The sequence below is a fragment of the Euleptes europaea genome, chromosome 7, assembly GCF_029931775.1.
Source record: "Euleptes europaea isolate rEulEur1 chromosome 7, rEulEur1.hap1, whole genome shotgun sequence".
Lineage (NCBI taxonomy): Eukaryota > Metazoa > Chordata > Lepidosauria > Squamata > Sphaerodactylidae > Euleptes > Euleptes europaea.
The window spans coordinates 46,280,216-46,292,939 of NC_079318.1; positions in this window are offsets into that span (position 1 = coordinate 46,280,216).

A 12,724-nucleotide genomic window follows, 5' to 3' on the forward strand; every position below is an offset into this window, starting at 1 on the left:
CTCTTTCTCCCAGGAAGGGGTCCTCAAACCTCCTTCTCAGGGCAGTCATGAAGTTGTTGAGGGAACGAATCGCACGAGAGCGGGTGTCAAACTGGAGGACCATCCAGTCAGCCGCTTTGCCTGTCAGGAGGGAAGCTACGTACCGCACCCGGCTATCTTCCGTGGGGAAAAGTTGACCTTGTTCTCGCATATAACTGTCCACTTGATGCAAGAAACAAGGCAAAGTCTCAAGAGATCCGTCATACGTAGTCCTCAATTTGAGTTGCTTCCAAGGGCCGGGCGCGGGCTGACCCGGTTGCACGGGTGGTCCGGGCGGAGGAGCAACCGGAGCTCCAGGAGGCAAGGGTGGAGCAGGCACATTAGCAGGTGGTTGCACAGGTGGTCCGGGCGGAGGAGCAACAGGAGCTCCAGGAGGTAAGGGTGGAGCAGGCACATTAGCGGGTGGTTGTACGGGTACCCCCTGACCCGGTATCGGAACGGGCTGTCTCTGAGCTATCAGGGTTTGTTGTAATTGCCTGTTCTCGTGAAGCATAAGTTCCATTACTTCTTGGAGTCGATCAACACGGTCGGAGAGCTCCCGATTCTGGGCTCGTAAAAGATGAACCTCCTCACTTGGGCCACCAGTAAGATGAGGCTTACTGGTTCGGAAGCTCGTGGCCCATTGAGAGCTATCCCCATATAAATCCTCGTCTTCAGACTCATCTGAGTCTCGACGTCGGTCAGCCAAACGGCGTGCGCGTTGGGTCGCACGCGACGGGACAAACGCCGGGGAAAAAGTTAGACCTGATAGTCCCAGTACATAGTCCTTGGGGCGCGTGTCCACGTTCGCCTGATTCCGTGCTGCAGCCGCCCTGGCTGCTTCCGCCGCCTCTCTCTCTCTTGCGACCCTAGCCGCTTCGGCGGCTTGCTGATCCGCAAGAACTTTGGCGTTCTCAAGTCTTAGGGCAGCCTCTGCTGTAATGCGCGGCAAAAGTTCTGTCTCGAGGAGCAAGAGTATGGGGTCAGGTTCCCCGCCCAGCAGAGGTTGTACTCGAACCGCTAGTGCGGATGCCTCGGCTCCAAACGTCGGGGTCAAAACTTGAGCCAAGGTGGCTACCGGGGTGTCCTTTGTACATTCCACAAGGAGAAGAGCGGTGCTAATAGCGACTCGCTTGGCCTCAGCCTGGCAGCTGGCCGCATCCGGGATCAGGGAAAAACCCTCCGGCGGGGCTCCCGCCATGGTAGAAAGAGTTTGTCGAGAAATAAGAGTATCCAAAAGTCCAGTTAATATTTGTAAATCCTCAGTCGCCAATCGGGCATCGTCCAGTAATTGATCCAAGTCCTGAAGATCTAAACGAGCATCAGTATCCTCCGATGTTAACATCCAGAGACGTCCTGTAAGAGATTGCCACTGCGCGTGTACCAGTCCCCTCAAGCGGCAAACCTCTCGGTTCGTCCGGAAAAGTTCAGCGATTAAGTCCTGTAACAGAGTAGGGTCCTCTGAGAAGGGCTCCAGGGTAGTAGATCACCTGGAGAGCTGCACAGCTCCCATCCAAGTGGCAGGCGAACCCCCCTGGGCTCCAGCCTGGCTAGGAGAACGGTGAAGATGTGAGATAGCTGTCATAATGTCAGCCCTTGGCCCACAGAACCAGAAATCACCACAAAGTCATATAGAGTCCAAACAGATGGCTTTTACTGATCAAATAGGCATACAGTGCAAACGAATAAAATGACAGCTATGAAAGGCTCACTAGCTGGGAGATATTATAAGGCAGGAAAGGCGGGAGATTACACGTAGGAATACAGTTTCCCAGGAGCTGAGTTTTCCCAGGCTGAGGCATGCGACCTTGGGGAGCAGACAATACAGCACAGAGACGGTGGCAATAACGAAACCGAGATAGCAGCCTGACACTCGGGAGAACCGAAGAACAAAACGGCCATGCCTTAACGACCACTGTTAATTTTCCAAAGAAAAGCCTTCAAAGGTCAATCAGTAGAACTATGAACTCCAAGAATCCAAGCAGCTGCACCATATAGAAGCTGTGTCAACAGTCTAGCCCTAAAAGCTTGAATAGCTGCAGGAACAAACTGGCCCTCAGAAGAAAAAAAAAATGGCAAATAGTCACAAAGGGACCAGCTGCAGAGAGGAGGGCGCACTACATATGGGCCCAGTAAATAGAATAAAAATTTAAAGCTCAGGACCTGTCTGCTTCATCAAGTCCCCACACATCCCTGCTTTCTGTTCCCATCATTGTGAGGGACACAGATATCTGAGGTAGGCAGGCCACTGAGTGCATTGAGACTTCGTTCACAGTAAACATGCATGGCTTAGGCTAGCCTGATCTTATCAGATTTCAGAAGCAAAGCAGGGTTGGACCTGGTTAATATTTGGGTGGGCTGCTCTTCAGAGGCAGGCAATGATAAACTACCTCTGAACATCGGTTCTTGTAGATCATCCGGGTTGTGTGACCATGGTCTTGGTATTTTCTTTCCTGACGTTTCGCCCACAGCTGTGGCAGGCATCTTCAGAGGAGTAACACTGAAGGACAGTGTCTCTCAGTGTCAAGTGTGTAGGAAGAGCAATATATAGTCAAAAGGGGGTTGGGTTTGAGCTGAGTCATTGTCTTGCAAACTATTGAAGGTAATGTGCTAATCATTGTCCTATAAATATCAAGATAATGTGCTAATGAGGGTGTGGTATGTTAATGTGGAACCATTGTATCCTGAAGTGATCTGTTATCCAAAGCTAATCCGCATGGCTATTGTGGACTGCAGTCTTTGTTAGTCTGGAGGTTTTCAGGACAAGAAGCCAAGCCTTATTCATTCTTAAACTCTCTTCTTTTCTGTTAAAGTTGTGCTGATGTTTATGAATTTCAATGGCTTCTCTGTGTAATCTGACAAAATAGTTGGTAGAATTGTCCAGTATTTCAGTGTCTTGGAATAAGACACTGTGTCCTGTTTGGGTCAGTCCATGTTCAGCCACTGCTGATTTCTCAGGATGGCCCAGTCTGCAGTATCTTTCATGTTCTTTTATCCTTGTTTGTTTGCTGCGTTTTGTGGTCCCGATGTAAACTTGTCCACAACTGCAAGGTATACGATATACTCCTGCAGAGGAGAGAGGGTCTCTTTTGTCTTTTGCTGATTGTCTTTTGCTGATACCTCTGAACACCTCTTGCACTGAAACCCCTATGAGGTTGTTATAAGTCAGCTGTGACTTGATGGCACTTCCACCGCCAAACATGTACAGGATTGTGCTATAAGGTTGCTACATACTTATTTTGAACACTGTAGGAGTCATATCATACACAGGGTCAGGCTGCATGGTTTCCGTGCACAAGTGGAAGAAAAAAAGAAAAAAGTGGAAGAAAAAAAGATTCCAATTTTAGACATATATTTTTAACTCTTGCATTTCAATGTTAAATAGATACCAAGGGACGTCTTTGTTGTCTTTAATTCTAATGGGCACATATGAAGACTAGTCTTTAATTTATATTTAATATTAGCCTGAGACAATTTTTTCATAAGTGTTTCATAAATGTTTACAAGTTCACAAGCTGTGTTTGTATGTGTCCATTACAAATAAAGTTGGCAAAATTAATACCCAGCTTGGTGGGGGTAAAGTGTAGATGACTGGGGAAGGCAATGGTAAACCACCCCGTAAACATAGTCTGCCTAGCATACGTCGTGATGTAACGTCACCCCATACTCAGGGGAACTACGTTTACCTTTAAAGAAGATTGAATATTGGAAAAGGTTAGTGGCAAAATGGTACGTATTTCCCCCATTCTATCTGCTTAGGCAATCTTGTCCACTTACAAAACATATTCAGAAAGAAGTAACCAAACCAATGTCCCACCATCCCATTTGCATTAACTTCAGTTTTATGAATGGATTTCCTCCCCCAAAAAAACATTTTACAAGAATTATGCAGATTTGGTGCCCCCTACTGTCCTTTTTAACCATCAGAGTGTGGACTAAAAGAATATGAACACTAAAGATTTGAAAATGCGGAGAACCAGTTGGAAATCTAAAAACATTCAGCACCCGGGAATAAACTGACGAAGAATGACTTTCATTGCTCTCCCCAACTATTTACCCCCTCAAAAAACACGCACACTGTTTTTAATGTAGAATTAAATATTATTATGATACAACATTTCAGACTTGTTGACATACTACAGCTGACATGTTTTGCAGCCAACAGGCAGCCGTCTTCCTGAGGCCAGCAGGAGTGAGGCACAGTAGGCATGAGATGGTGGTACCTTTCAGATTACCGTTCTAAACCAGATGCCATCCATTGTTGGCCCGTTTCCAAGTAAAGTAATATAGAGTCAGGCATTTCATACAGCTCATTTCAATCCACCTATGAGCCATCTCTAAAGCACTCTGAAGCGCTCTGGCCATTTCAAACAGCGCCACTCCCCCCCCCCCCGGCCTTTTCCTACAGTGTGTTCTTTTTCGTTTTTTTAAAAACGTTTTGAGATTTGCGCTTTAGCACCATAGCAATTCAATACATGCCAAATGCTGGTGATGTAGCATTGAATACATTGGGATGCTGCTTAACCAGCGTCTGGAAACCACGAGGAAACCGCGAGGGAAGAGCAAGTCTACTTCTGAAGGTTGGAAAATGCACACATAAATCAAAACAAAGACCCAAAATAGTGTGTGTGTGTGTGGGGGGGGGGGTGACTGCGAGGGAAAGAGCCACGAATAAAAAGCCTTTAATTGTGACTTCTGAACTGAGCCATTATCTCCAGCTGCTAGTGGGCTTTCCCCCAAATCACATTAAAATATAAAAATATTGCTTTTGTGTATTTGCTAAAATACATTTTATACTTCAATAGCACAAACACCAAGTCTCTTTGTTTCCTAAAATATACGTATTGTATTTCAAATAATCATGTTTCTCAGCAAGGAATCCATACATTTAAAGTTCTAATGAAGATAGACTTTTCAAATCTAGGAATTTCTAAATCGGTCATATTCTGTACAAGACCACTAGGTGTCATAATTTCCAGTGTTAAAAAACTGAGAAGCGTTAGTGCAGCAAAAACAAAAAAGTTGTAACACCTTAAAGGTGGACAGATTTACTGTAGCATAAGCACGCCTCTGATGAAATCGGCTCAAGACCATGAAATTTATACTGCTATCAAGTTGTTAATCTCTAAGGTACCATCTTAAAAGTATTTTATATTTTCCATTGCTACAGTCCATGTTGTTGACCTTTGCTAGCTGGGTTAGCAATAGGGTTGCAAGGTCCCCCCGGCCACAAGCATCAGAAAGTAGTTCTGCTCCTAACAAAGCTTCATTGAACTGACCAGTGTAGGCCCAGAGAGGCATAGGCTTGCCAACCTCCAGGTACTAGCTGGAGATCTCCTGCTATTGCAACTGATCTCCAGCCGAGATCCGTTCACCTGGAGAAAATGGCTGCTTTTGCAATTGGACTCCATGGCATTGAATTCCCCTCCCCTCCCCAAACCCCACCCTCCTCAGGCTCCGCCCCAAAAATCTCCCAGTATTTCCCAACCCGGAGCTGGCAACCTTAGAGAGGCGGGGCTCTTTCCCCTTAGTACTTTCCCCCTAGAAACACAGTTTCTGTTAACATAGTTCCATTTATCATGATACATCCTTTCTATTTTACAAATAATTTTTAAAAAATAATTTATAAAAAAAAAACTTAAAAAAAAAACTCCTTAAGTTAAAACAAAGCTGACATGGCCTGTTGTTCACTATACTACAACGCCCAAGCCACAGAAACAAAGCATCAAGAGCATAGGGTTGCCAGCTCTGGGTTGGGAAATACCTGGAGATTTTGAGGGTGGAGCCTGGGGAGGGAGGGGTTTGGGGAGGGACCTCAACAGGGTATAATGCCATAGACTCCACACTCCAAAGTATCCATTTGCTCCAGGGGAACAGATTTTGTTTAGCTGGAGATCAGTTGTAATAGTGGGAGATCTCCAGGTAGCACCTGGAGGTTGGCAACCTTACAAAACCAACAGTAGGCGTCATTTAAGAATACACAGTGGGAGAAGCACCCTTGCACTTCTTTAAATGAACGTTTTGGACTTACTGCTTTTTTTGTGTTATTCGGTACTGTTTGTCCGTTCTTCCCTTTGTTTTACAGTGCCCTTTCTGAAGAGCATTGTAGATCCTGTATTTGCAAATGTTGCCATGTTCATAGCCATTATGATTCAGTTTTATCTGTAGTTGTAAAGTTGTTGGGTTTATGATAAATGTGTGTTACTTTGAGAACTTTTAACACCTTGAATGTGTCCCTTTTGCAGCAATTTCATAATTGCTTGCCAAGTCACAAAGGTGCTGTCATATATTGACTTGAACCCCCCCCCCCCACACACACACAAACACACACTCAAATTGGAAGAGATAGTTTAGGTGAGGGATCTATATAGCCAGGGTTCTGCTGGGTTACACCAGCAGCCTAACCAGTGAGACAGAAGAAGAGTTGGTTTTTATATGCTGACTTTCTCTACCACTTAAGGAAGAATCAAACTAGCTTACAATCACCTTCCCTACCCACAACAGACATCCTGTGAGGTAGGTGGGGCTGAGAAAGTGTGACTAGCCCAAAGTCACCCTGCTGGCTTCATGTGTAGGAGTGGGGAAACAGATCCAGTTCACCAGATTCGCCTCATGTGGAGGAGTGGGGAATCAAACCCAGTTCTCCAGATTAGAGCCCACTGCTCCAAACCACCACTCTTAACCACTACACCACAGGAGGCTGTGAGGCAGAAGACACTGGATTCTCATGTATTGTTTGGGGAACAGATATGGACCATCACGATTTCTGTGCTATTGCCACCCATCTATCACTATCTTCTTTGTATGGGCACTGTGGAATTGGAGTCATTAAGCAATATCATTAAGGTAAATGGCAGAGGAGAATACCAGGGCTGCTTTGGAAATTTGTTATGTTATTTCTTGTTTTTACTAATATTATTTTGTTTTCCCTTTTTCTAGTGGGAATATATAGGATTGTAACTATATTGTATCTGCATAGCCAGGAATGCACAGGGGCTGCTGGTATAGTGGGAGTACAAAACTGACTGCCTTTTCAGAGTCATGTGCCCGGCATGAATACAAAAGCTATGTGTGTATGTTGATGGGCAGAACTGTCCATGAGTTTCTAACAGGGATCTCCAACATTGTGCCCGCGGGTGCCACGGCACCTACTGATACCTTTTATGGCACCACCTTTTATGGCACCCACCAGGTATTTTTTGAAAGTGGGCAGGACCAGCTTCTGATTCGCCATTAGAGATTTGATTGGCTGTGCAGATTTTTAAATTGTGGAACTCCTTGCCCCAGGATGTGGTAATGGCTGCCAACTTGAAAGGCTTTAAGAGGGGAGTGGACATGTTCATGGAGGATAGGGCTATCCATGGCTACTAGTCAAAATGTATACTAGTCAAGATGCATATCTATTCTCTCCAGTATCAGAGGAGCATGCCTATTATATTAGGTGCTGTGAAACACAGGCAGGATGCTGCGGCAGTCACCTTGTTTGTGGGCTTCCTAGAGGCACCTGATTGGCCACTGTATGAACAGACTGCTGGACTTGATGGGCCTTGGTTGGATCCAGCATGACTTTTCTTATGTTTTTATGAGTTTGCTTGGGCAGCAACTGCCACTAGAGCACAAGAATCTTCACTGTGTGGCCGAAGGTAAGCTGTGGCAGCCATTTTGTGGCTGGCTCTGTTTCCTGCAGCAGCTGTTTTGTTGCTGCGCTTACCACACTGAGTCAGAGTTCGAAAGGTGCCCACAGGCTCAAAAGGTCTGGGGACAACTGGTTTATAAGAATGCTTCTTGGGTAAGCAAAACACATGAAATGTGGGTCTCACTAAATTGCATATTTTGTTTCTTAAAATGTGCTTGCTCTCGTACCTATACAGTAATTTCATTGTCTTCACAGGTGGCAAATAAAAATAACAAAGCACGATTAGAAAATGAACATGAAATTCCCATTCCCTTCCCAGAAGTATGTTGTCAAAATTCCTGAGGTGTTTCAAATTCTCCATGGGAGAATATTTAAGATGAGACATATTTGTAAGTTCTCCTTCCAGTACCACAGAGGTGTTGTATCTCCTTTTATAACTATTCAGAACAAGTAACCAGAATCAATCAATAGAGTTAACTACACATCTGACAAATTTCCAGCTGCAATCCTGTTTCCGGTTATTCACAAATGCATCCTATTGAAATAATATGAAACTAGAAATAAATCCCAGCCTTGATCAATGTCCTTACTCAGGAGTCTCTTACAGGTACGGAGAGCTCCCTTGACCAGTTTCTCTGCTCATTACAACATCCCGTGCAAAAGGGCAGAGCTTCACGCCCTTCGTCAGCTCCAGTTGTAATTTAGAATTAAAATATACATCAGGGACATAGGTAACCCCTGGCGTATTGGCCAAAGTATGGCACGGCAGCTTGGCAGGTTCCCCATCAAAGAAACTGAGATGAGGCTGGAAGTATAGGAGAAGGTGATGGACATGGTTTATGCCAGTCATTTTTTCTCCGATCCACACAGCCATCAGCCGGGCTTGCAACAAGGCCTCGAGGCACTGGCACACCACTGCGGCTCAGTGCAACCCTCTCTTTTATTTGCTGGCACATCAACATCTTCATATGTAAACTCAGCCCACAAGGTTGCCTGTATCTGTATGTTAGGCACATATGCATACATTGGTAACCAAGCAGCCAATTTAGAATTAGGCAAATTCATAGCCTGGGTGATTATCAGCAGAGAAGTAATAGGCGGCACATACTTAATCCCTTCCCTGCCTGCTGATGCGTATCCAACCACCTGTGTGCTTAGCAGAATGAGATTAACCTGCTTCCCGTTCCTGCTGTAGCCCATTGAGTCGTCAAAATGTTGTGCTTGGGGTTAGAGGAACCTTAGGAAAACCATAGGAGGCAAAGTGTATCTCATACTATCAGCAGATCCCAGGGAGAATATGGAAACTGTGGACAGGTACCTAGAGGCAGTTTTGGAATGGATGAGAGCCATCAAGCCAAAACTTAATCCCAACAAAATGGAGATGCTATAGGTAGGGGAAGGTCTGACTCAAGAAATGGGTTATCCCCTGTTCTGGATGGGGTTGCTCTTCCCCTAAAAAGGCAGGTTCATAGCTTGGGGCTACTCTGAGAAACATGACGCTTAGGGCTGTTTAGCTTGGAAAGAAGGCGGCTAAGGGGAGACATGATAGAGGTCTATAAAATTATGCATGGTTTGGAGAGAGTGGACGGGAGAAGTTTTTCTCCCTCTCCCATAATACTAGAACACGGGGTCATCTGCTAAAGCTGGAGGGCGAGAGATTCAAAACAGATAAAAGGAAGTATTTTTTCACACAACGCATAGTTAAATTGTGGAACTCCCTGCCCCAGGATGTGGTGATGGCTGCCAGCTTGGAGGGCTTTAAGAGGGGAGTGGACATATTCATGGAGGAGAGGGGTATTCATGGCTATTAGTTAGAATGGATACTAGTCATGCTGCATACCTATTCTCTCTAGTATCAGAGGAGCATGCCTATTATTTTGGGTGCGGTGGAACACCGGCAGGATGGTGCTGCTGAACTCATTTGTGGCTTCCTAGAGGCACCTGGTTGGCCACTGTGTGAATAGACTGCTGGACTTGATGGGCCTTGGTCTGATCCAGCAGGGCCTTTCTTATGTTCTTATGCCTCCTGTTGGATAAACAGGTGACAGCAGTGGTTAGGGGCGCCTTTTAGCAGCTTTGTCTGGTGAGCCAGCTGCGCCCCTTCCTGGGCAGAATAGATCTTGCCACTGTGTTGCATGCCCTGGTAACATCTAGATTAGATAACTGCTATTACCTGCTTAACCAATATGCCATTCTCCCAATAATTTTGCAATGACTGTTTTGGGGTATATTTGGATATCCTGAGTACAGTTTCATACCATGCATATTCAAAATGGGAATGGAAGAAAGCATGGTATAGCCCAATCTCATCAGATACTGGAAGTTAAGCAGGAACAGTACTTGAAAGGGAGACCTCCAAGGAAGACTCTGCAGCGGAAGGCAATAGAAACCCTCCTCTGCTTCTCACTTGCCTTGAAAGCCCCTTGCTGGGGTCACCATAAGTCAGTTGCAACTTGTTGGCACTTTACACACACACATAGTCAATATGAGGACAAAGCAAATACATGATGGCGGTGGGTGGGTGATGAAGTTTAGCTGGAGGTGTGTGTCGTGATTCTTGGCTGTGTTTTGCTTGCTGAGTGTTTTCTGACTCTCCCACATAACATTTCCTTTCTCTCGTTCATCCTTATATGCTTTCCTCTCTGCCCTCCCATTCAATAACATCATCCATGACTTGCATCAGGTATCACATCTTCTGCTACATTAAAACAACAACAAACATATTATGCCATTTGAAGAAGAGAAGAAGATTTGACATCCCTAATTCTCATATATCCAGTGCATAGCATTTATTTATAAGCCATAGGTCTGTACTGTATTGTCTATAAACTATACAGTATCTTGAGTAAGGATATCTTTTGGGTTATTTCTGAGCAACATGTGATACAATAGAGACTCTCAGCTCAAGAAGGATGTACCAAGAAAGGGAAGGACTATACCTCAGTGGTAGAGCACATACTTTGCATGGAGAAGATCCCAAGTTCTTCAACCCTTGGCTGTAACAGTTTTTAACAAAAACGTGAAAGGTTTTTAATCTGAGTCCTTGGAGAGCTGCTGCCAATCAGAGTAGATGGTTCTGAGCTAGAGGAACCAATGGTCTGACTAATTAAAAGGCAGCTTCATATGTTTGCTACCAGAATGATGTAAACTACAAAATGGTCTGATTACACTCTCTTTTACATAAAGAGAGCCTACTGTCTGGTAGATAAAGCAGATCTGTTAACACAAAAATAAGTGAGTTTAACTTCAGTCTAATACATTCAAACAGTACATTTTTAAGTTATCCATGTCATTTAAGTAGATTAATTCCCTTTTATGTGTGGATTAAATTAGAAGAAAACTCATATTTTTCTAATGTTTTTCTTCTCTGCTGTGTATCATTTCTATCTTAAATCTATGACCACTAGATAGAGAGTACTAAGATCATAATAACAAGAACTTATTCAGTGTTTCCCCAGGCAAAACATCTTTTAAAATTCAGTCCTCTGAATTCAGGAAACATTGTTAATCCCAGATCAAGATGAATAAGAATAAAAGGAGTGCTAAAATGCATTGTAATGGCAGGGCAGGCCAGTCAGGTTATAATTGGCTCTAATTAGCACCCCTGCAAGTTGCAACATAATTTATTAGTGCATGCGTCACCCAGAAGAGTGAGGCATACTTCCCTAACTATCTCTAAAAACATCTTTTTAAAAAGTCATTTTAAGAATTGTCTTTCCAAGCAAAAGCTGTGAGTCAGTGAATCATGAGATGTATTAACTGAAACTAACTTTGAGAGAAAAACCTTCCACTGGTTCCACTGAGAAATCCACAATATTTGGTGATTCAAAAGTTTGAAAGATGTGACATTGAAAATCTCATCCCACAAATTGATTGGCAGTTCAGTCAAGCCCCACATACTGGCACTGGAGTAATTAGTCTGTATCCTATACTCATACAGCAAAGAGAAAAAAAGCCAAAAAGATTTCACTCTAAGAGCAAAGAACAAGGGAACTGCACTGGATTCTAAAGCAACACTGCCCACACCCATCAGTCATGGAATGGCATGCCGACAACACCCCATGTAAGCAATACAAGGAAGCAGCCAACCAAGACATGGCGATGCCAGCATACTTCGCTGCTGTCACCTTGTCCCCAACCACATATAGAAGAGAACAAGGGAAGGAATCAAGATAGTACAGCACCCTGTACTCTGTGGGGGACTTTTGTATGCACAGCAGGAGCCTTTCATTCAAACACACTCTGTCTGAAGGTACACACAAAGGGATGGAAGCATGGAGAATTCAACCATATTGGCCAGCCTGCTCATTTGGCAAAGAAAAACCCCAAAGAAAGCCCAAGGCTTCTCCCACATAAGAGTTCGTGTTGTTTGTGTGTAAACTGCTGTCAATTCATAGCTGACCCATAACGACCCCTGGTGGATTTTTCAAGGCAAGTGATTAAGCTGAGGTGGTTTGACATTGCCTTCCTCAGCAGAGTCTTCCTTGGAGTTCTCCTCTCCAAGTAAAGGGTTCATGTTAAAAGGGTAATAATACCCCAAAGAACAGCTTTTGGCAAGGCAAGGGGAACACAGACATTAGAACAGCAAAAAAAGAACATAAAACACAGCAATCACATAAGGCAGTCCTCTCATCTCACCAATAGCTCATGGAAGAAAGGCCCTCATTTATAGGGAAATAAGAATGAGGGTTTTTATTTAGTTAGTTAGTTTTGTATCCTGACCTCACTCCCCGGCCAAGGCTGGGCTCAGGGTGGCTTACAACATGATAATCAATGTAATAAATACAATAAAATCGTAAAAACAAAACAATTTTACAAAATCAACCATTTTACATCCCCACAAACATTAGACAATAAAGCAGAATGGCGTTCATTTGTGCCTGTGGACAGACAGGACCCCCACATATTAGTTGGTAAATAGTATAGGACAAGCAAAAAGGTTGGGGAAGGTAGGGTAGGGAGGCCAGCACTGATGGAAAACTGTAGCTGTCCCCAACCATAGGCCTGGTGGAATAACTCCGTTCAAATCTTTCCAAAAGGAAAAAAAAAAAAGAACCAACAACGAAGAAG